Below are 26,437 nucleotides of genomic sequence, written 5' to 3'. Positions count from 1 at the left end.
CCACTTCTTCCCAGGTCATACAGTCCTACACTGGCGATCTTGACCCCAACCAGGCACTCTTCAAAATACGCCTGGGCTGGACCCACATGCTTGTGAAGCATGCTTTCGGCCACCTGAAGGGCCGCTGGTGCATCATCACCTCCTGCCTCGAAGTTGCAGAGGCCAACATCCCCTGAGCCATCATCACACCTTGTGCTGCATAACATCTGTGAGGTCCAAGGGGAGCATTTCCACAAGGTCTGGGCAGAGGAGGTGCAGAGGGCAAAGGACACCTGGCACTAGGAGCACCAGCTGTGGTGGCAGCAACAGTGAAAGCTCCCCCCTCCGCCACCAAGGCGCTGGGCGAGCTGCTCACTCACCAGCAGAGGCCAGGGCACTGGGTGTGAGGGGTGCTGGCCAACCACCTGCTCCTGAATTCCATGGTGGCCATGAGTACTGTAGCATGTGGAACTGGCGGGGCAGGCACTGGCCTGGGCTTTTGAAGCTTCTGGAGGAGGCCAGGGGCAGGGAGCACCAAGGGACAGGCTCCCCATGGCCCTAGGGGCCCTCCCTTCATGATGCATCACCATGGGCACCGGGCTGCAGCAAAGGCTTGGGCAGGTTGCCCATGCTGGAGTACACAGCACGATTCTAGCCAGGGTCCCAGGGCATGAGGATGTCATCCAGCTGCTGCATAAAGGACATGGTCTTGCAGGCAGTCCCTGAGTGCTTGTTGTGGTCAGTGACAATGATACATTGTGCTATGAGGCCTTAACCTTTATCTGACACTGGCATGCCAACCCATTGTTCCTGTGCTCCTGCATGTGACCTGGCGCCCTCATAGATGTGTATGTTGGAGCACCTACTCCACGCAAACTGGTTGAGGACCTTGGGCTTGCTCCACAGTGCCACAATCCATGGTCTCCTGGGACCAGTTCCAGCTCCTGGAGGCACCGTATGCCATTGGGGACGATGCCAGTATAGCTTCCTTGATAGCTTGCTGGACCTCTGTGTGACAATTTGGGTGCCGCTGGGCTGCAGGGACACAGCATGGGACAGGCAGGCATGTGGGGTCCAGACAGTGGGGTCCAGCAGTAGGGACCAGCAGTGGGGTTCAGGCAGGCTGCTGCAGATGGCCTGGGGCCTCCTCTGCATGACTCAGTGGCCAGAGGCTGGCTGCAGGTGGCCCAGGCCCCCAGTGTCCATCCAGAATTTTATGGGCCAGAGGCTGGGGACGGCAAAGAGTTCCCCCCACTCTTGGGCTAGACAAGCTCCCAGATCTGTGGCCCTGGGGCTAGCCTGCAGGGATCCCCTGGTGGTAGAGCTGCCTGGGAGCAAATTTACTCCTGGCCAGCATCTACATATGCGTTACTGCACAGTAACTACTCCAGAGTTAATTTGCTACTTGGATTTGCAGGTAGCAAATTAACTCCAGAGTAGACCAAGTTATTTCACAGTAAGCATCTGTATGTATAGACAGTGATGCTTACTGTTCAGTAATTTGCTTTACTGCACAGTAACATGTCTTGTGTAGATGTGTCCACTGACTAGAAATGGTTTTCAAGAATAATAACAGCTGATTTAAACCTATTCTGCTTTTCATGTGTGGCTGTGGAAAAAGCTAAAGCCCCAGTGTAAAAATTCCTTTGGCTTCAGTGGTCTTTGGATCAGGTCATATGACACATGAGCAGTCTCAAACTCTGGGAAGCTTTACTTTGTCTGAAATGCTTGAATCAAGTGGAACAAAATTGCAACAAAAATTGTAAAATATGTTCTTGGGCAAAAATAATGAAGTATTTTTGTTTTAAGTTTCTCTCAAACTGATAAAATGTGTTAAATGATGTAAGGTGTTCACAAAATTGAACAGATGTCTCAGTTTACATTCTTCCCATAAATGTAGTTCTGTGAGGGTCAGGAAATTGACATGAAGAGAATGTGGATCCAATAATCTTCTTTTATAAACAAATAGGGAAAAAGTATAATTAAAACATGGTGTTGCCCCTAAATCAAAATGAAATTTTTAAACGTAAGTACAGCTGAATATTCATTTGGTTTCCACAGTTGTAATTGATACTCTGGTATGTATGGGTGCATCTACATATGTGCTTTATTGCAGACTAGACTAATTAGCTACACAGTAAATGACCACTGTCTACATATGCATCAGTATAAGGGTGCAATAAACTAATTAGCTCTGCCATAAGATAGTGGCCTTACAGTGGAGTACCTTACTGGACTGAAACACACATGTAGGCAAAGACCAGGCAGGGGCCGGACTCCTGGTTGCCACCTAGGCACACGACTCCGCAGGTTCTGCACCCTTATGCCTCACTCAGCCCCTCCACTGCTTGACACTGCCAACCGAAGCCCAAGGCTGACCACTTGTGTCACCTGCCAGCCTGGGTCTGCTCCACCCTGGCTCAGATTGCTGCTGTCCTGGGAGCACATGTAGATACTGAACTTGGGAGCAATTTACACCAGCTCATACAGCTGGAGTTTATTGCTTTGCCTTAATTTCAAATGTAGATGCACCCTATATATTTTAACATGAAAGTCAGTGCAGAGGGGTGAGAACTGCTTAAAAATAAATAAGTAAAAGAATAAATAAGAGAATAAATAACTAAATTACTAGTATTTGGTCTTACCATGTATCTTTAGAATTGTTTGTGAGGAAATGGGATGCAAAACAGAGACAAAATGTATGGAAATTAAGCTGTCCTATTTTATGAATTTCTAAGCAAGTTAAAACAACATATAATGGTACTACATGCGCCCAAATGCATAGTGAAGTAGAACATTAGGGAAGACAGCAGTGAGTAGAAGACAACTGAACTTAGCTGAAAAGAAGGAAAAAAAAGGAGCCAGAAAAAAGGTTTTTTAAATAATTGATAAATATAATAAGAAAGCAAAACACCAGCTTCAGGTTCTACTGATAAAGGTCTGCACTGCCCTAAACAAAGGTTTTATGAAAAGGGCAACAGAAGTGAAAATCCATGGTAAGAGACTTAAGGGAATACAGGACTCCTATTTTAAGAAATAACAAAAATCTATGTGAATGCAAGGGAATGAGTTTTGTGGCGTATATGAAGAATTTTCTAGTAAACTGTCAAAAAATGTTTGTACTTGGTGAATTTAGCAAAAATATACCAGTTAAAGAATATAAAAGAAATTCTAGGACAAAAATTGAGTGAGTGAAAATATTTTGTGGATTTTGAATATAATTTTATAAGATATCAAAGCATGATCTGACCAGGCCCTTTAGCATCTATCTTCAGCATCTTTGTAATTAATTCAATTACTCCATTTAGTTACCCATAAAAAATTACAAATATTTCCTAGTGAAGAAGAAAAAAAGCTTGTGTTTCCTATTGCCATATTTGGCTACTGAAGCACAGAAGACCAAAGTCTTCTCAAAAGATTACATGTCATATATCTGTATATGTCCATCCAAATGATGCAGGATCTATTAATGATGTATGGATATCCAATGATATTTTTGTAAAGATTCCTGAAATTATGAATGCTCTAATTCAAAAGATAGTTAAACAAAAAAAGATAGTCCAAAAATGTGCTTGATACACAGAAAAAAGTGGAATTCATTAATGAAGGTACCCCCACACCCCAGTAGATACAGGCCATTGGTCCCAAAGCAAAAGCCCAAGTAAATGGAAATACAACTGAGATATTTGATTTACTCAAAGGGATTATTCAGGGGTATCTGTTTTTATTGTTACCACTTTATTTTGAAATATCTTGTTGGAAGGGTGGAAGAATATGCAAAACTCAGAACAACTTAAAGAACTGAATTTAGAGATCAGATTTTTATTCCCTGATCCTTGGTATCCAAAGTAATACAAAAGATTGGGAAAGTCTGGGATTCACGATGAAGCAAAATAGAAATGATAGCATTAAATGACTCTGACTAAAAATAAGAGTATGCTTATGAAGAAAGTTTGGTTTTAAGAAAGTAGTGTGCTTTTTTTCTAACAAGGTGTGTTAGAAAGATTTCATAGGACTTGGGAAAAAACGTAGGACTTTAATTTTGACCCACTGATGCAGCAAATTAAAAAAAGTTTAAGACATCTGGAACAAATGTGTAATTCTGTGAGCAGGAAGAATTGCTACTATTAAAATAAGTATTCTACCCAAATTGCCATTATTACTTTGTCAATCTCTCCCTGTAGAACTCTCTGGTAGAACTCCAGCTGTGAAATAAAGCATGATTTTCCAATATTACATGAAAGAAAAAAAGAGTCATGTAAATGTAGCCACAGCATGAAGGTTATTTTAGCAGAGCCAAACATAGGATTTGGCTCATGATACTAAGCTAAAACTGAGGAGTGATTGATGTTTTCTTTCCCTTTAGGTCCTTTCCTGGTTCTCCTCTGGGCCAATAGTTTCCCACACAAACTAGGGAATCCTGAATACATGGTTGACTGATTTTAGTGATCTAGATCAGGGTTGTCCAACTTTTAAGTGGCTGGGGGACATACTACTGTGAGCCACAGGCCCTGAGCCACATCCCCCCAAAACTGCACCATGTATGTAGGCAGCTTCCCCATAACCCCAGTCCACACATGCATGCTTTAAACCCTCATGAGCTGCATAAAGCCCATGGGCCACCAGTTGGACAGCCCTGGGATAGAATATAGGATCCATCTATTCATTTCTGACTGTAAAGGATATCTGTTTGAATATGAATATACAAAAATATCCCCAAGGGTAAGTGGACCTCTCTTTTGCACACCTTCATTCTGTTCCCATTCAAGTCAATGGAAAGAACTAACTGAACTAACTTGGCAGTATTGCTGGGTTTTTTCCAGTTTTGGCCGTGTTTGTTTAGTATTTTCTAAATTGTTATGGAAAGAATGTTCTATGGCAAAAGGTAAAATGCTATCCTTGAAATAACACCATGAAAAATAAGTATAAATAGCAACAAGTCATTTGCCAAAACTCTGCTTCTTATAAACCATGATTTTAGTAATTTTGGAGTAAAATTATATGGCACTCAGCTTTGAAGTCATACATAACATTTTCCTCCCCCAAACAGATATATATTTAAACTCCTTTGTGTTTTTCCTACCTTTCTCATTTTTTTGCATAAGTAGGACATCTGATACTATCTTACTGTAAAAGGATGACTGTTCCCTTCAAAGTGTATACCATTTAGGGGCCAGCGCCTGTTTATTGCTGCAATTCTTTAAGGTTCAGGAAGTTAAGGAACAGAAGACCTAAGGTGTTCTCCAGAAAGTGGGACAGCAAGCTGTAGGCTCCCCGAGGGAGATTCCTGAAGTGCAGCTTTAGGCCTGGCACAGTGAGGCAGGTGGCTCTGTGTAGTAGTGCTCCCTACTGTGCACACCACAGTGGCAAGTCAATCAAATTGTTTAGATGCATCTGGGATACCTTGCTGAAACTACAGCATACTGCTATCTTGCCAAAATTTATGATAGGTCTTCTCCACCAGACTTATGACACAGTCTGGTGGAGAAGACTATAATTTTGCATTGATAGATTCACACTTGCTTTCTTTGTTCTGAGGACAGCCTTTGTCATTTGGCCTTTTAGATGCTTGCCATATCCTTCTCATCAGCATAGAGAGAATGGAAGGTAGAGGTATAAGGTACTGGATCAGAAGCAGAAAGCAGAGAGGGAATCAAATCCTGGCATAGGATAACCCTTTTTTCATACATGACCAGAACTTGGATAGCAAGCTCAGGGTGTAGGCCTGAAAGCCATGTTAGCAAAATGCTTAGCATAACCAACACCATTTTGCAACTTGATATACTTAATTGAATGAAGCAGAGCAGTGGGTCACTGTGTAAGCTTTTTGTAACCCATGTCAGCAGAAAGTTAAAAAGAATGTGGTTTAACAGTCTGAGACAGCGAGAAAACAAATGACCCATTGTGAAAGATAAATGGTGGATATTTGTGAAAAGGCACATCGCATAAAGCAATGAAAAAAAATGTATACAGCTTGCTAAACACAAGTGTTACAAACTGAAAAGTTAAAAGGTATGTAGCTAAGTACAAAGAAAGTGTATAAGCAGAAAAGGCTGACTGGAAAAATGGTGAAATCTAAGTTAAGAAACCACATGAAACATGGAACTTGACCATCAAGAAACTACAAAAGCTGCCTAACTCTCTAAGAAACAGTATAAAATGTAAACAAGGGCATCACAAATTTGGAGGAACCTGAAGCCAAGAAGACAACAACTCAGGCAAATCCCTGAACAGTAAAGGATACCTAGCCAGCTAAACGCATTGTATCCATTGGAAGGCTCATGTAAGAATATGAATATTATCTGTTAAGGCTTGCTTAAGGGTTAAGCACTGCATTTAAAGCCTTGCTTCAATATTGATATTGCTTATGTGTTCAATAAATCAGGATTTCAGCTGGAATAGTCTGACCAGTCATTTCATTTCTGTTCACTCCACCCAGCCGTGGCAGGAGAAAATATTGTGGGAGGGAAGACTGGGGGTGCAGGGAGCAGTGCAGGGCAGAATTCAGGCGGTGGTGCAGGGTGGTGCGGGACTTCCCCTTCTTCCTGAAGGGCTGTTGTGGGGCTGGCACATCCTTCCTGAAGGGCTCCCCCTCCTTCCTGAAGAGCTGTTGTGGGGCTGGGAGTGCTGGGCACAGCACTGCAGCAGCAGGGGATGGTGTGGTGTGGTGTGGTGTGGTGTGGTGTGGTGTGGTGTGGCATGGCGTGGTGTGGTGTGGCACAGCATGGCGGTGGTGCTGGAGCAGTGGAGTCACATTTGGGGGGCTAAGCCCCATTAGTCCCAGCCTTCTGCAGCCTATGACCCCACCCCTTAATTAAATTTAGTGCAACAAGCAGGGATGGCAATGGAATCCGAAGTCTTTCATTGCAGAGAAAACTGACTATAAACCACTTCTCCACAATTCCCTTCCATGGTCTTAACAAGTCCTCCGTGTATGAGATTCAGAGACCCTACATATGAGTATTTCACAGAATATGATGTACACTGATTTACATTTATTTGTTGCCCACTGTTGGTGCCACTAACCCATACTAGCCTTATGAGTTTAAGGACAGCAAGCTGCAAACTTCCCCTTTTAAAATCTTTCCAAAAGGCTCCCTTTTAAAAGTGTATACTTATATCGTGCATTTATTTTAGAAATCAAATTGTCAGATGACTCTACAATTAGAATCATATGCAATGCCTGTTCTAAGCACTAACCAGGTATTATAAGACAGGCAGACCTGATGGAACGTACTGTTTCCTTTTCTGTTTTCTTTTGAGCTTTATGGCTCCCTATGGCACCAAAGGCAGTAGAGACTCAAAACAGACAGTTTCTCACAGAGAGAATTTCATTTTATTAGCCAGTAGCTGTTTATCATATGAGCAAAAACAGCAAAGAGAAGGATAATAAGAACATAAACTAAAATACAGAATACAGAAGACCTTAATGATCTTGTTTATTTTTATTGACTGCATTACTGCAGGAGCAAACTGATGCATTTTAGGAAAGCAAATAAGCTTTTAACCAATTAGGATCTGTACTTTTATTTAAATCAATGCTACAGAAATTCACTACTAAAGAGTCATTGCACTTTGAGGTGCTTAAATATTGATCAGTGTTAGTGCTAGTTTGAATCTGAGAGCAGTCATACCATAAGGCTAAAAATATGCTCTGACTGTCCCTGATCTTAACAGTTGTGAATTGCCACTACTGGCTCTGAGTTGCCACTCACTGACTGTGAGCGTAAAAGGACAGCCCATTGTTCTAGGTGGGAGTTTGTAAAAGATGTGTTGGGAGGCAGAGATTTAATGGGATGGGGATAGGCAATGAAATGGGACATGGAAAGGAAATGAGGATGGAGGAAGGGTGGGGAAATGAAGCAAGTCATAAATAAAAAGAATAAAATAAAAGAAGTAAAAAGAAATAATTTTAAAAGAAATAAAGAGGAAGTAAATTAAAGAAGGTTTCATGTAATAAATTGGGATTGGAGTGTGGAGGGTGCTGGTTGTGCTTCCCAGGGCAACTGGGAGGTAGGAGCAATGAGGGAAGGTGCCACTGCCCCTACCCCAGGAAGGAATACCCAGCTCATGGGAACTGGATCTGGCTCCCTACCTTTTATGCCCCCTGCCCCACACCTGAGCCCTCTCCTGGACCTATCCATGCTCTGCATCTTTGAGGAGTGGCCACATATTAATGGAACATGAGCTGAGTAAAAATAGATCAGAGAGAAACCTGCCCTGGAGTGGCATAACTTTAAAACACCTAAGGTGTGCTTCAAACTAGTTTCAGGTGTTAATGTGTAGACAATCCAGGAGTTAAGAGCTCCAGGAGCCATCTAAAACAAATGTGTAACAAGGCCCTTAGGAAAATTGGGCTTACCTCAAGTCATTTTTCCCATGCCTATCTCCACAAATACATTTCTGGGCCAAAATAGTATTGCATGTATATTAGTAAATTGCTAGTTTCTCGTATACTCCATTACATTCCTTTAGGTCTATTGAAACAAACTTAGCAATATATAAATTAGTCAGAAGGCACGACAGTGTGGTATCTTACATACTCACTCATTCAGGGTTAACTAGCGTTAGGTCAATCTAAGTACCAAACTATACATATGCTCAGGAAGGTTAGATTGGACACAACATGGCAGGCTCGATCTAACATAGTTCACCTGAGGAGGCGCACTAAGTAGATTGGCTAACCCGTACCCAATTTAGCTGAATGTGTATACACATTCAGAGCACAGCCCCCGGGCTCAGAAAGCTCAACTGCTCATCCCAGCCCTGGAGCTGTGCTTTTACTGCCCCCCTACCCTGTACCCTTACACTCACCTCTGAATGTCACTTTGTTTTACATTGCAGTCTTATTCTATCTATACAGGAATTCTGGCAGAGCTTCTTTCTGTAAACTCATAGAAATGTAGGGCTGGGCAAGATGTCAAGAGACCTGGCAGTCCTTATCTCTACAATCAGATAGAGTCAAGTATATATAGCGTCTTCAAATTCCCCTCCAAGTAGAAGAAATAAGTAAGTAGTAAGTAATTATTACAAAAGTTTCCATAATTTAGAGCCAAAAAGATAGCAGTTTTAGGAGAGGCTGTAGATAGGCAATATTCAAGGATATAGATATATTCAAGGGAAACTATTGTTTTCTTTGCAAGTGTTTCAAGCATAGTCTGTACTGATAAAGCTCTGCTAACAAAACTGTTCCTAATCTGAATTCACTAAAAGGTATTTATCTCTGGACAGAGGGCTTTGAGGAATGTTTCAACTTGTGCCAGCTATGGGTTAAGAGACTCTCGCCAGCCTCTGAAAACTGATTCAAGAGAACACTTGGCATGCCATTTATATTAGGAGGATGTTGGCTACATTCCCCTCACCACATCACGTTCCACTCTATTCTTAGATGGTATTGGCATTTGCCGCAAATAACTGTTTTATTTTTCCCTCAAAGGAAGAGAAAAGGTGCCACAGCACCATTTAAGGATAAAATTGAATAAATTGGAGGAAAAGAACATCAAAGTAATATATATGTAGCAAGGAGAATATTGCCTTTCAATATGTCCATATGGTAGTCCCTATGCACTTTAATGTGAGTTACTGTATATGCTTACATCACAGGAATGCATTTCTAATTTTACTTTCTTCTATAGTATCTACATTTTTATATGTTTTTCATTTTTGTGACGTGAAGTCCATTGTTTGAATCTGTTTAATATTTCAATGAGACAATAACAAAGGATGAAAATTTCCAAATATCCTAAGACACACAAATCCCTTCGAATAACATATACTCTATTTTTGGAAATCCCATCTTAAATATACTCCTGTGAAACTGAGATTTCACAGAAGTTTCCTAAGTAAATGCCTAACCATAGATTTTTCTTCTTTTAACTGGTTTTAAAACACCTACAGTCTGTTTCAAGCAAATGAAAGATTTGCATGCACAAAATGATAGCTCAAGTACTACTGATGTGAATAAAAACCCAATCAGGTTGCTGTTCTGCATGAACCAAAGGTTTCTAGATTTTATGTTACTCAGTTCAAAAACACTGTGAGGTGTAAGATTTGGAAAATGGTAAAGTCCTGCTTACTCCCTCATTTTACAGCTGTATAAAAAAGCTGTGTAAAGAAAAGCAAAAGTGAGAGGAGGTAAATGACCTTAATTCAGTTCATAAAGGACCTAATTTCAGTTTAAAAAATGAAGGAATGAAACATAATTATTCTTTTAGGAGGGAAATATCTACTGCTGTACACATGAAGGAAAAAGCACTCAAAGCAGTAGTGTTCTTCCTGTAATTAGCAAAAATTACATCTTTCTTGAAACCAATGTTTTTCTTATCATTGAAAACAACGTTCTTCAACTTCAAAATATTTTTTTTCCAGAAAACTACTAAATGAATGTCTCTTGAGCGTCTTGAAATGTATCTATTCTCTGCTTTTAAAGTGCCTAGACTAATTAGAGTATGACCTACACAATAGGGGATAGACAATACTTTACCAATAAACAATGACACTTCAAAGAAATAAAGAAAAGTTATTTGAGATAGGATTCTGTGAGCTCAGCAATTCACAGGGGGCCCCCAGTGCATTTGAATTAATTTCAAATCATTATAGATATGTAGAATGCTGGAATGTATCTGAGTTTTGCTGAATGCTTTTGAATACAGTTAGCTGAAACCAAAGTACGTCCTTCAACAACAGAGCTGTATCTGCATTAGTAATGTGTGAACTTCAAAAGGTTTAGAGTTCACATTCATTTCAGTTCTTCTATGAGAATTATCCAATCTGAGGAGCTTGCCTGGCAAGACAGTGCTACCTTTCTTTTTTCTAGTGCCCTCTCCACCCCCAGAAAACTCTCCAGTAAGCTCACGACTCTTCCTTCCTATGGGAAGGTACCTTCCCATATACACCTACACCTACACATACCTTTTCTTATGGAGATGGTCTGGTAGTCTGTTATTCCTGATGTCTTCACAGCATGTTCCCACTACACCAGTTTTGTGTTGCTTTCTTCTTTCTCATTTGCTGTGTTTGGGGTGGTATTTTGAAACAACTTTGCCTTTTCCCAACTCATATTTTACTGGGAATCCTGGGAATGGCTAAATCCTCTGGTTTTAAGTAGTGACTGGGATTCAGTAGCTACCCCTATTGTTTCTACTTCAAATTATAGTATAGCTTAGAATATAAGCTTATGCCCTACAGTACACTGTAGGACTTCAGAATCTCTAGACCCATGTGTTATTTTGCCTCCTTCTTTCCTGAAAGAGTAAGGGCCATGCGAAACAGCACCATTTAATTTTTACTTCTGCTTCGCAGTTTTGAAGGGACAATGCCAGCTCATGTTCATACTGTGGTTTATTATTACCCCCAGGTCCTTTTGATTCATAGTGCTAGTCAGATTGGTGTTGTAGGTGTGTAGGGGACTGTCCGTCCCCAGGTGGAGCATTTTACATTACTCGATGTTGAACTCCATCTGATTTCCGATCCTCCCAACTTGCCAGCCTGTCTAGGTCCACCTGCATCTGCAGCCTATCTTCAAGCGTGGCCACACTTCTCCATAACTTGGTGTCTTCCACAAACTTGGTCAATGAGCTCTTCACCCCCACATCCAAATCATTGATAAAGATGATTGGGGTGTTTCCTAAGAACATTAGCTTCAGGACGTAGAAGATGTCTTTACATATGCTCTGGGGTGGGAGGGAGGGCACTTTAATTAGAGCAGCTCTTCAGTGCCACTCTAATTAAAATGCCCACAGTGTCTCATGTATTCAGCATCCCATGCTTCAAAATGGTGGTGGGGTGCTTTAACATAAGCTCATTTGATGAGCTTTAAAATGCCACCAGCACCATTTTGAAGAGCAGGGAAACTGAAAACACATGGCACCAAGGCTTGTGGAGTGTACTAACTAGCACACTCCAGCAAACTCAATCAAGTCTGATAATATAATTAGCACACATAAGAGCACATCAGGCACATGTCTATACCCAGAGATTTCAAATAGGAATCTGCAGTATCAAAAACATTCTGACCTGTTGTGGTCTGTCTGAGTTCCTTGCAACAGAAGAATTTCTGTTATTTTTCCATAGTTAACAAACAAGTGAAAGCTAAGAGCTGGTATTTTCTGAGAGATGCATTAAGTCTAACAAAGGGTGTCTTGGGTCTACAAAGAACCACTGGCTGCATCTATACAAGAAGCTGACTGTGCACTTGTTACTGCGCAGTCATTTGGTACATGGTTATGCATAACCGGCGTTAATGCACAGTAGCATCCTGGCATGGTTGCCTAGTGATGCTTACTGCACAGTAGCTCATGACTACTAATCAGTAGCTCGTTACTACTGTGCAGTAGCATCGTGCCATGGTTCATGTCTGGTGACACTATTGTACAATAGTAACAAGCTACTGCGCAGTAGTAATAAGTTACTGTACAGCAAGCGTCTCATGTAGAAACGGCCACTGAAGTAAAGCAACACAAAACTGGTGTAGCGGGAACAGTTTTAGAAATTGCAAGTAGAAGCACTATTCTGGACAGGGCTACTTACTGATAATGCAGCTGAACTAATAGTTTTTATTCCACCATGAAAAGACCAGCACCAGAGATGTATATTCAAGGACCCTCTGTGGTACACTATCTAGAGCTGAATGGGATATGTTTAAACATATTGGTATCAGGGAACAAATTCGCTAAGAATTAATGCAAGGACTTCTAGTATATTTCATCTTAGGCATCACCTCCCATATAGCTAAGCCCCTGATTGTTAACCTGCCGGTCCTACAATAAGATCTCTGTTTTGTGTCTGTACACAAACTGCTAGCTTAATTTTTTTTTTTTTTAAATGTATGTAGCTGTGGTACCATACTCAGAAATCCAATAAACTTGCTTAGTCATATGTTTGCAAATTCATTGCCAGAATATTCCTACCTCACCTCTAGGAATACAGAACTTAATAATTTAGAAAGGGTCTCTTGTAGGGCTATTATTACAGCAATCTCTTCTACAGCAATCCCTTGAGGACAGAAAGATATGTACACTGAGTGCTAGAAACAATAGACTCCACAATTGACCTGCTCGTGCTCTTAGTCAAAACCATACTGCCCTGGTAGTGTCTTGTGGAAACAACGTCAAGTTAATGTTCTTAAGAAACACCCCGATCATGTTAATAACATGTAGAAACAAAAGCTTAGAAGGAAATTATTTGGATGTCTTTGCATTTCTTCTCTGCAGTTGAAAACTGTATTTGCTTATTGCAATATATAATCATTACAATAAACTTGGAGCTTTAAATAACCTGTTTGATTTATTTAAGCCCATGAAAAAAAGCTGAATAGTTGTTTTCATGAATGGATAGTTGGAAAATATTGATATGGTACTTCACCAAATTCTCTAAAGATAAAATTATCAGCATGAGCTGAAAACAAAAATTAGGAATTTCAGCACAAGGCCCTTTTTTTCTTTAAAAAATTACAAGTTTTAGTGTTCTAATCCAATTTTTTATGCAAATACTAACTAATTAAGTAGTTCTGGACACAGAGAACTTCCAAAAATAACTTAATAAATAAACCAGAAAGTATATGGGGGTGGGAGTAGAAGAGAAAGAGAGAGAGGTTTCTACATATTGTTTAAAAGGTATGGAAGATAAAATGTTAAGAATGGTATAGTATTGGCTATGGCTAGGGGGAGGATTATATTTCAGTGTGTCATATTGAATGAAATAGTTTGAATGTTTGTAAAGCTTGCCCATTTGCCAGTTTCAGGAAGAAGATAAGATTTATCTCCTTATCTAGTTCATTGTTTTGGGGACTACGTGCAAAAGGTCCTGACTTTGCTTAAAGTCTTAATTTAAATTTCATCTTTTAGAAATCTTTTACAAAGAGAGCAAATATCCTGAATTCCAAGAGATCAAACCCTAAGGCCTTTTGACCAGATTGGTAAGAAAAGGGCATTTGCAGTGATATGGAAGTTTCCCAAAGGTAATTTAAAATGCTCAACAAAGGCAAAAGAATCTGTTGAGTAAGATCCGAGCCCAAATTTGGGGGTAATGACAGATTGAGTAGGAGGAGCCCACTGACGGCAGCTCACTCAATAAAAACTGTAACTTACCGTCCCAATTTGGAGGTGACTATACTTGTAGAACAACGAAGGAAAAATCGCAAGTATAGCCCAGTTCAGACTGATCACCTGAACTACCCTCTCCGTGAACACGAATCTCTTAGTTCACGCTGAAGCCGCGGAGCACCTGAAAGGGACTGAAGGAAGGGGACTTAGTCCTATCACGGCTGAAGCCAGCCTGTTGAATTGTATTGCTGAGGCGAGCCCATTCCATTGAACCGTACTACTGAGGCCAACCCATTAAATCATACTACCGAGGAATTAAACCATATTTTGGTATTTGGCTTCTCGGAATTCTAGGATTGTAAGTATATTATGAAAAATAATAGTATTGATTCAAATTTAACTTTTAGTTGTAATTGTAGTTGTTTTTGTAACACTAATTCTTATAGTATTGTTTGGGAAGGAAGTGCATTCGGAGCATTGTTTCTGATATATGTAATTATTGTGTTTTTAATGTTTGTGGTGTTTCTTAAAGCTAAGCAGTGTTATATATGTAGCAAAGAGTTTTAAAATAAAATTGTGTTGTGTAAATTGTGTAATCATTGTGAAATCGTGCAATCAGTTAACTACTCCCCCAGCCAGTGCATCAAAACGAATCAGTAAATTGTGTGGGATTTTCTCTATTCCATAACCCACTAGAGACACAGTGGTTGAAGAAAAGAACTTTTTTCAACAAGGTTAAAGGTGAGATTTGTTTATAAATATAAAATTAGCCCAAGCATTGACACTATACGAGGCATCCTAGATTTGCACTTCTCCAATATATGTACATAAACACATATAGATACACACACACACAATTTCTATAATGAGAGTGTCAACCTCACAAAATTCTGGTAAATATACCAGTCTGGGCATAAAATTTACTTGCCCATTATTATCACAATGAGCATCACTCTGCATTTGTGAGTGAGTAAGTAGAAATTTGCAAAGTTGGATTAAAACTGAGCCATAGAAAAGAAGAGCACAATTAAAAATACCCCACTACAGAAGAATAAAGTCATTTTTATTAAGTCATCAACAAAATGGTAAAAGAGCAAATCCTCTCACTTTGTGGTATAACTCCTACTTGTTTTAGTAATATGAATAGTCCCAAGCCAAGCATGATTTGGCTTCAGATGTATGCGAGGAAATATCCAATATCCTAAAAAATACTAATTTTTATAAAAATGAAGGGAGTTCACAATAAAAATATAGCCTGAACCGTAACCAACTGCTATGTGAATAGTACAATTGTAATTGATGTCAAGACGATCTTACATTGATGTTTCTTTCCTGAATCATGTCTTTGTACACTGAAGTCCATGCCACAAGTAGTTACAGCTGTCTTAACAAGAAATAGGTCTCATTGACAGAAAAAATTGCAACTGAGAGTTGGCTCAATTGTTCTTGTTTGCTGTAGTACTATGGCTGCATGACTCTCTACTGTAAACCAGAAATATGAAAGGAATGAGTTTTTTACTTCATTTCCCATCATTGCTTTTTCCCTACTGTCCTGTGTACATTTCTTCCAGCCAGAAGTGTTTGCAAATGACTCCTTCAAACAGACAACAATAGTCAGACTGTGAATCAGACAGTGCAGGGGCATGTCCCCTCCTACTACCTTCGTTTCCTCTACACACACACACACACACACACACACTTTATCTTTTACATTTGGCCTCTGCTGTTCCAGCTCCTGAAATTTTGAATCTGTTTCTAAGCTGAAAATGTCCTATTGAGTGCTGGAGACTTGTCAGTAAGCCCTAACACACAAGTCTTTCATAGTGAGCTGATTGCAGCTCCCTGCTGCATGCTCTGTTTGATGGGTGAGGGGGAGGTTTCATAAACACAGTAGAAAATGAGTCACAAATGTAAAAATTAAACCATTGTCAGTGTTGTCAAATATGATAATTCAACTGAGGAAAATGTGATTTGGGACTAAAATGAAAAATGGCCCATTTAGTTAAAAATGCAAAAAATATTTGCTATGGGTTACACGCACTGTAGCCTTATTTATTATTTACTATACATTAATAGGACATTATAAAGGCAAGCACTCAAAGGTTAGGACTAATGCTAGAATTAAGGTGCAATCCTTATTTGTCCCCCTTGTTTGTTTGAACTATGATACAGTCTTAATTACATATCACTTTTTTTCCCCCACAGGACTTCTGCCACATTCAGGCTATGGAATACTCTCTTAAGTGTTCCCTGGTGAGCAGCTATTCAATATTTTGTTTTATGCTCATTGTTCAGTGTGTGTCTCCAGGCCTTATTTATGGCACACTATTCAAACCCTGGTATGAGGACAGAGTTATTAATTTCCTCATGGGCTTTGCTGTGGCACTTACTGAATTTGAACATTTCGCATATACTCATATTTTTTCACAACACCATTTTGAGATGTGGAAGTGATTATTCCCCTTTTACTGAGGCACAGAGAGATTCAGTTAAGAAGTGTTTACCAATATGGGGGTCTTAATTTGAGATGTCTAAGACTGAGTGTCATAGTACAGTTCCTACTGACTTCAGTCGCAATTCTAAGTGCCCAGAACTTCTGGAATCAGACCTCAAGTTATGAAGGACACCTATGTGGTGATGACCTGTGGGAAGTCTGGGTTTGGTTACATGACTAAATCAAAAAGAAATATCATGTTGGGAGGACAGAGTCCAGTTATCTGGGGCAGTATCCCACTATTTTAACCATGAAAACAGTCTTTCTCTTTCAACTTCAACAAATAGGGAAGGTTCCTACAAACAACGGACCCCTTTACTATGTAATCCCAGTTTTTACTAGACCAGATTATCATATATGAAAATCTGGGCAATAAAGGATTTGAGCACATACTTAAATATGGTTTTATAATGCATATACGCACTGGAGTCAAATACAGGTTTCATGGACAACTTAATTTAGGGTTTGGGGTTTTTTTTCCAGCGAATTTCAGTCTTTCTTTTGTACTTATGTTCTGCTTTCAGATTCATTTTCTCTTCTTTCTACTTTCTGCTAGCCTTCTCCACTGATTTTCAGTCTCTGCCTCATTGCTTAGACAATAACACTAGCTCTTCATCTTATCCCAGTCTCTTTCTCACCTTTCCTCTATTCCCATTCCCCCACCCTAACCTTTCTTCTACATTCTTATTCTCTTTCCTGGGTGGCCATCACAGTCTCCTTCACCAATCAAACCCAAGTCTCCCATTCCAGTCTCCAACACCAAAACCTCACCAGTTTGAAGTTTAACAGTTCATAATCTCAATGAGTGCATCCACACATGCAAGTATGTGTACTTGCAGCAGCTCAAATAGAAGCAGTGGAAATTTGAGTCAGGGCTTTTTGCCTCAGTGCACGTGACCAGACATGCATTTTGCTGTGGGTCAAATTGTGCCATTTCAGGCAAAATAACTTTGCCTGGCTCCTTCTGAATCTGCAGCTAGGGGGAGTTAGAGCTCGGGGCCAGCACTGTGCTGTTCCCAGCAGTATAAAAAGCTGCCCTGGCAAGTAGCTCAGAGCTACTCACTCTCAGAAGATTCTGGGGCCCAGCCAATTGGTACCTGGGCACACTACCAATTGTGCCAGCTGGACTGCTGAAGCAGCCCTGAGAATTCCCTGCACCCTCTACCTACTGCAACAGTCTGGCAGTGAGGGCTGCTGCCTGGCTGTGACCTGCTGCACACCTGCCAAACTCAGATGGGGACTGCACAGCCACTAGAGGCATCTGCCCCTTTGGGCCAGCTGCCAGCGCACTGTGGTTGCAGGGTTGGCCTTTGTGCGGCACTACTGCCATGTGTGTCCCCTGCCCGGACATCTGGGCAGCTATCACCCCGAAGATGTTCCCAGTGTTGTTACCTACTTTGAACTGTCAAAGCATGTCCTCCTGGCCCCAGTTGGCCAGGAGGTCAGCCACCTCCAGGTGGGTCCAAGGTGCCAGCTCTGAGCAGGCTTCTCTGCCTGGGTCCTGCCACTTGTCTCCCTAGCAGGAATTCTGGTGTTCCCTATTAGAAAACTGGAAAATCCCTGATAAAATAATCCCAAAGTCACTCTGTAAAATACCTCGAAATCCATGTTCCTCCACAATTAAAACAAAAAAACACTATATATAGAGAGAGAGAGAGAGAGACAGTGATCAGTTGGGCAATGTTTAATTGATATATCTATAGTGTTAAAGCAATATGGAAGCCTACCAATGTCTCTATCATCATAATAAAATGAAGTCTAAATACCTGTATGTTTTGCTGTTTGCCTTTGGTTTTCTTACCATGGAGCAGTTAGATCTCCCTGTGATGCCTTCACTAACCAGGAGTGAGGACAGCTGCCCCTGCAGCCACAGCTCCTGCCAGCAAATATCATTCTGTCTGACAGCTGGGAATGCAGGGTGTGTGCTGGGGGGGAAGTGGGGTTTGCAGGAGGTGAGTGGGAAGGGGGTGGGGGGATGTAGGTGCCTGTGGAGGGATATGGGGTGCTGTGGGGTGTGTGGGTGGATTGTGGAGAGACTGAGTGGGGGGATGCTGAAGAGGGGTGGGTCCCCTGCCCCCTGCAGGGTGCAATCCCCCTGCACAGCTCATGGACTTCCCCCCATACAGGGCTACAGCCTCCCTACAGGGGCCACATCCCCCAACAGGGGTTACAGCCCCCCCCAACAGGGGCCACATGGCCTCCGCAGGAGCTACCCCCCCCTGCAGGGCCCACATGCCCCACTCCCACTTACTCCCACTTACTCCCCCAGTCCCCTAGATTGCTGCCCCACCTGGCCCCATCCTCCACCAGCTCCTGCAGCCCCCTGATGGCTGCCCCACCTGGTCCCACCCCTCACCTGCTCTCCCAGACCGCCCAATATCTGCCCTTCCTGGCCCCATCTCCTGCTTGCACCCCCAGCCCCCCAATGACTGCTCTGCCTGGCCCCACCCCCACTCACTCTCCCACACTCCCAATGGCTGCCCCCTTAGCCCCAGGCTCCTGGCACTTAAAAAAAACCCCACAAATCTCACTGTTGCCAACAGTAGCAGGGGCTGTGGGAGCTGTGGGGCTATGTGGCAGAGCCCCCACATGCAGCATGGGGCAGCAGGGCTCCCTGATCACCCTCCCCCTACCCAGCCCCCAGCCCTGATGCCCCCTCCCAGCACTTTAAAAAAGTCTTGCACTCACCAGCAGTAGCAGCTGCCATGGGGGTCATGGAGGCCTCATGGCAGAGCCCCCCATGCAGCATGGGGTAGCAGGGCCTGGCCCTAGCCAGCTGGCATCTGCACTGCCACTGCTCCATCTCACTGGTGTAGTCAGGGTCAGCAGGGTGCTACACAGCTCCACCCACTGTCGGGCAGCTGGGGCTACTGCGGCTGTCAACTAGGCCCCATGCTGCATGGGGGATCTCTGCCACAAGGCCCAAGTGGCACCCCATGACAGCTGCTACTGCCAGTGAGCGAGGGGCCGGTGAGTGCATATGGGGCCTGGCTGGGGCCAGGTGGGGCAGAGATCAGGGAGCTCGGGGGAGCAGGCAGGGGATGGGGCCTAGCAGGGCAGTGATTGGGGGGGCTCAGGGAGCCGGTAGGGCTGGCAAAAGTCCCCCCCATGGCACCTTCCTCCCTCCTGAAGCCCCCCCCCACTTCCTACTTACTGGCAGGAGCCCAGTCTAGCTCCCTGCAGCTGGCACATTGCCTGCCCTGCATGGGCAGGCAGCATGTTTCAGCACCGGGGTGAAGACCAGCCATAGCGATGCTCTGGTTGGCTACCTGCCCTGCTTTTTTTCTCCACAGTTTTTTTTTTTTTGACCCCACACTGCCAATTTACAGGGTAGGGAATGTTTTTTTTCATTCCTGCACGTGCCTCTTGCAGCATTTCAAAGAGTAGGGACACTGCAAGACTCACATGCGCACTCATGTGGACACGCCCAATAAATCTCTACTGCTTGTCCCAATCATCATCTTTCCAACCATGTAGGTCAAGATTTTACAGATTTACCATGTAATTCAAATATTAGTTCATTTTCCACCAAAGTTCTCTATAGTCAGTCAGGAAGCTGCAGCAGCCTGGGATGCCATGAAATTCTTTTAAGGGTGCTGCAGAGTACCATATAATATCAGCATTTTTAGGTTTGCAAACACCTACATGTGAGCATCTCCATACTCTTGTGTTAAAAGTTTACCTTAAACTGAATTAGTATGGAGGTTCATTATTTGTTTTGGGGCTAGATGCACAATATTGAATAACTTGGCATATCTCCATTGACTTCAAGGGAGGTAAGCTAATTTACAGTAGCTTACAGTAGCTAATTTACAGTAAGTTAAGCTAATTCACAGTAGCTTACAGTAGCTACCTAGCCCATCAACACTCTTTGCTGTAGTTTTCTACACTCAGAATCATGATAAAATTTTGAAGAATTAAGAAATTTTGGCTTAATTCTACTGTCCCAATTCTACTATCACTTCAGTTGTTCCCCAGTATTAATCTATTTGCTTCTAAGGTTTTATCATCTCTGGAAGGTCAAAATCAATGAGTGTCACTCTGAACCAGTTTACCTTAGAAACTTTTTCCATACAGTGATGTCATTGTGGGATATGCAATTCTTTGTTATGATTTTTTTACATGCAGTTGTACTATCAGGATTGCTTTAACCTATGCTTTTTCATTCACAGAAGCTGTATAAAGCTAAGTACAGACATTCAAAAAGCCCAAGGGTAGAATCGAACTAAGTTATGAGGTTTTCTGTAAACAGCATAGGTTAGATCAGTGGTGAACAGAATATATGTTTGCCCTTTGGTGGGGGGCGCACAGGCTGCCTGCACTGACGGAAGCCAGCAGGTTGAGGATGGTCCTGCTCACCTCCTAACAGACCCTGTGGGGTTCCTGGGCTTCCAGAAACTGTCAAGCACAGCCAAACACCCAAACCATGCCCGAGTGGCTGCCAGACATAGGGGAGCATATTCCCCTTCCTCTGTCTCATCATGTCAGTCACATGCATCTATCAGCTTCAGGCAGGCAGTGCAGAGGTAGGAAGGGGAGGGAGGTGTCTGTATTCAGTGCCATAGCAAGGGGGAGAGTGAGCTGGGTGACCACCCCAGGTGCTAAAGCAAAGGGGCACCAACAGGCACTGCCCAACTGGTGCAGGGTGTGGGGCGGAGCCACAAGTAGCTTGTTTGGCGGGGAGCGGGGATGGGGAAATGGCGACTCCTGCCACTGCGTGCACTCCTGGGCAAGCATGGGGAGGCATATGCCCCCCAGATCTGTGCGCGGGGTAAGGGTGGGCTGCCACTGCAGGCTTTGTCCCAGGTGCCAAACTTCATTGCTTGGTACTGTCTCTGTCCCTGCATGAACCCCAGCATGAAGCACACCACAATGTATAAACGGAACTTGACACTGAGGCCAGGAGAAACCCCATAAGCAGGTGCAGCACCATGGAGCCTGACTGGGCTGCCAACCATGGCAAACACTTCCTACCCTCCACCCCATGTTGCCTGCCTACAACTGAAAGATGCCTGTGGCTAACACATTGCAGCAAGGGGAGGGGGATTGCTCCCCCATGCCTGACAGCCTGGTTGCAGGGGTTCTTCTGGGCTCAGTGTCAGGTTTGTGCGTACATCGTGGGCTCATGCAGGGACACAGATGTCTCACTTCCCCCCTGCACTGCCTGCTTGTGGCTGACAGCTGGCCAGAAGAAGAAGGTGGGGCTGTGGAAGGGGTTTCTGTTGAAAAGGGTCTGCATTGACTCAGGTCTGTGACAGACTGGGGGCAGGGCCCACTGGGCACCCAGCAGAAGAAGCCACATGCCCCCAGCTACACCTGCAAGGAGAGGTGTAGTTGGGGACAACGAAGGAGCCTGGGATGCTGGCAGACAGTGACCTCACTCGAATCGATAGGGGAACTGGTACTGAAGTTTGATGCACCAGTCTAACCTAAATCAATTAAGATTGAATTCACATCAATCCAGGCCTGTCTTAGACTGGGTTCTGCCATTTTTCGACCAGTCTCTGTGCAGTAAATGTCTGTTCTGTTATGGGTTAAGACCAGTTTCTGATCACTCAGACTGGTAAAAATGTAATGTCTGTAACTGGCCTAAGTTATAACTGGGTATACTAATTGTATATTTTTTTGCCTGTGTACTCTTAAGTAATTTTTCTAGTATAGCTATACAAGGGAACCTTTATCCATCTAAAGAAAGCATTGAGCTCCACACTATTGTGCCTGTTGATATTGTTTCTGGAACAGGTGAAGGGCTGGGGTTCAAAATAACAGGTGTCCTGACATACTATCTAAGCAGCAGTGTTTCAGCATAGAGAGATCTGAGAAGTAATTTTCATGTTTTGATTTGAATTTCCTCATGTTCATAGGTTTAAGTAAAATCTCTTAATATCATTATAATGTAGGTATTTTGTGTGTTACAGAGACAGTTGTATAATGTATACTGTAGTTCATGAGAAAAATCCAATCCAGAGGTTCTCTGCAATGCAGTTTTACATAAGGGCCCGTAGGAGCAGACAGAATGTTATTAGACCATAAAAGCACATCAGGCTGATTTATGGTTTCTGATCAAGGTTTCTGTGAAAATTACTCTGCATCACCAGCTCAAGGTGACTGCTACCATTAATGTGTGGAAAATAAATGAGATGAGGAGGCTGATATCAGAGGAAGTTAAAGGAAGCGCTGAGCCAGTTTATATAGCACAGGCTTCCCATTTTGTTTTACAGTGCATAGAAGACTGTCATCAAAATGATTGCTTTGGGGCAGAAAAGGCAATTCTTGATAATTAGATCTTATGGCATGCTTTCCTATATCCAGTATATAAGAACTATCAGGTAAAATACCTTCCCACCATGTGTCGTCATCTTCTACTCTGCCCTGTAAACATTCCCTGAATGTAGAAAAAGAATAACATAGCCCTCTTTCTTTGAGGTTATTTTTCAGAAGAGATAGAATTCCAAATGTGATTTCTCAGGAGGTGCAGTGACTATGACTGTTTTACATCTGATCGGATTGTGATTTGCATTTTGACCAGTATAACAAAAAACAAAAACCTTTTCTATAGTTTGGCAACATTTGGGGCTATAGGTTGTTTCATTTATTAGTAATGGATTTTTCCACATAGAAAACTATGCTAGTTATTGAAATATAAATGCATAATGTATTTTATAAAAGTTTCATTCAAGATTTCTGTTATAAAATGTACCAAAGCTAATATTTCCTCATGAGTTCAGTTTTAATAAGAATATATTGATGAATATGTTATGTTCAGTTATTCTTCATTTTCTCTATTTCTTCATTTTTTCCATTTTAAATTCTGTACACTGTTTTAAAAGCAGCAAGTACTGCTGCTTTGTGAAGACTGAAAAATAAAATAACTAACCTATACTGTTTGGATGTCAGCATGTAGAATATGGGTTTCAGTATAAACGCTAAACCATAACGTGGGCTGTAGGTTTCTGTGAAGGATTCTGGGTCCATTATCTCATATATTTTATTTTCAGGCTCTAAAACAGTCTGTTCAGATGTTCAATATCATCTTACACATCTGGAGAGCATCAAAGCTAGTCACACAGCTGTCTATAGCAGCTGATCTTACGGTCATTAAATTGTACATTTTTAAAACAGCATATGGGCTGAAGACACACAAATCCTACTTGTTTTATTTTTTTAAAAGAATTTGTTCATATGCCTCCCACACATTGCTTTGAAAACAGAGTTCTTAATGCCCACAACACATTTCTCTCAAGTAACTGTCATTATAAAATGCAGTTCTACTTTTTGGCTCATAATAGTCCTTTATCCTAGACTGTAAAACACATGTTTTGCTACTAGGGTTAAATTCTGAGGGGTATAAGTTTGGAACTAGTTTACTCATTTTCTCCCCAGAAGTGCCCTGAGAGAAAAAAGGACTTTATTTTATGTACAAGGGTGATTAGCTTGTTCTGTTAATAGGGTGGATTTCCCGGTACTTAATTGAAAGCAGGTGGATAATTAAAACAAATGTGTATCTAATCAAGAGCTAGGCATCAGGTGATCATGATGTGATGCCTGATTCAGCACAGGATAAAACCGAGCTTTTAAGCCAGTTTGCTTTAGAGGGTAATGTAGAAGAGGTGAGGGGAGCTGAGCCGAGCCGAGCCGAGCCCTGGGGAGTGTAATTAGTGTATCTGTTGAGACAGCACTGTGAAAGACTGATACTAGTTCATGGTATTAGTGAGTGTCCTTATTTGCTTCAGTAGTATGCTACCACTTTAGTTTGTTTCTTGCAAGTTTAAAGCTAAACAGTAAGAAAAATATGGACCAGGATTCAAATGACTTTTAAACGAAGCTTCAGGCAATTTAAAATATTCCCATATTATAAAAAATTAGTATCAGTCTGCTGAACTTTGGTGGTTTAATTAAATGTGATTCTGAATTGAAAACTTTGTCCCCCAAACATGTTCACCAAATTCCCAATAACCTCTGGTGCTCACTGAAGTATGATAAGACATTGAGGAGAAAGGATCGGCTATTTTTGCATCAGTGGCTAAACAACTGCTAACTTAGTGCCTCCCTTATCACAATTAATTAAGGCTGAATTTTACATTGAACTGTAATCTTGCAGAAGGTAGGACAGGGAGGCACCACAGAAACTACTTAGTTTCTAAGGTGCCACCCTGCCCTACCTTCTGCCTGATGTCAGACCAACCTGGTTAATCACCTCTCTGTAGTCATAAAGAGGAATGAAAATCCTATTGTCTCTCAGCATAGGCTACAATATGGGCCTTGGAGATAACCAAGTACTGCTACATGTCAACCACTTTCCTTTTAGCCTCTTCACGTACCATGCGAACAAAAGAGAAAGGAGCTTTAGCTTCACGCTACTGCTCTCTATAATCTAATGTACTGCATCAGCCTAGGGTGAGTTTGCCCAAAAGGTGCGAGGTGGAACATACAAGAAATTCTGCCTCTGATATGCATTTCCTTCCTGAGCTGTTCCCAGTATGTCACTCCATGCAGAAGACCATTAGCAAAACTACCACCAGTTCCTTATGGTTAGATACGGCCACCCTTTTTCCTTTGTTACTGCCCAAAAGTAAGTAGCAAGTTTAGGCGAATGTGAGTTGAATCAGTAGGCAAAGCAATACAATGTCAGTAAGTCTGACTTTTTATTTCCCAATTTTTATCAAAATAGAATATAAAGCAAGTAAGTAGCTGAACAGAGATATGAATTTTATTTAGGAGCTGCTACAAACTGTTTTTGTTCTCTGACTTCATCATGCCATTTCTCTTTGTCATATCTTAATTTCAACATATGGTCTGCTATGCAAAACTAAATGTTTATGAGCTCTACTTAGTACTAATGACAATACTTTGTATCTGTAACATTAGTACATAAAATTCAATAAACACTTCTAAAAAATGAAGACATAAGAGATTTGAAGAACATTAAAGTTTGACTCTAATTTACACAAATTAGGCCTAGTTAATTCTTCTCTCAGTTGCAGTCTTTTGAGAAATAAGTTTCTCTGCAGAACACAGAGTATCCTGAGTGCCCTTATTTTTGTATTGGATAGGATTAATTTGATATATAGGAAGAGGTTTACTGTTTTGGTGCTTTTTGAAATTATAATTGTGGATATAAAAACAGCACTAAATCTATCCCATGTGTAAACTATAATATTTTTTATCCCTGTTTATATCTTGTTGTTAAAGCTAATATACCTTTATTAATGTAAGACCTGTTTGATGTTATGTAAGACCTATTTGATTTTAACTTTTAAATCATTAGCTTTATTGAATGAAGAGCAGTGATTGTTTAGCAAGAATACAATTACTAACTCAAAAAGAATGAAAAAGTAAAATGCCTTCTTCCATAATTGACTATTAAAAGTTTGTAAATGAGAGCCTTCACCTTTCAAAATACAGGGTCAAATCTTGTTCTCAGTTACATAGGTAGTTTCAGTGGAAATATTTTAAATGTACCATGTTCTAACAGAAGAGTCAATGGACTTATTCCAGATTGAGGATGATATAACAGAGTACAGAGTTTAACACTCTTTCTTGCTCTCCAGTCATACAACTCAGTGCAATCTCATTTACAAATAAACAATAGATTGTGAAAGAATATATTTCACTCTTTCTACTTCCTTGAGTCAGCAACATTATTACTGCTGAAAAATGAAAATTACTGTTCTCTAAATACAATGGATTTTCTAAAAACTGAGGCCAAACAAAGTCAATGAAATTAAATAGATTTAAAAGGAATAAGTGGGAACCTAATTTGGCTCACTTGTCTCCTCTCCTTCTGATACATTAATGTTTGCAGGAACACTCCTCTTTTGAAACTCCACTCCCAAATTGAATCTCCCCTTTTAGGTGCAATATCTATTGTATATAACTGTGCCCTGTTCCCAGGATACATGCTTAAAACATTCTTGTGTTC

The sequence above is a fragment of the Alligator mississippiensis genome, chromosome 2 (genome assembly GCF_030867095.1).
Source record: "Alligator mississippiensis isolate rAllMis1 chromosome 2, rAllMis1, whole genome shotgun sequence".
NCBI classification, from domain to species: domain Eukaryota; kingdom Metazoa; phylum Chordata; order Crocodylia; family Alligatoridae; genus Alligator; species Alligator mississippiensis.
This window is presented reverse-complemented; position numbering follows the sequence as displayed.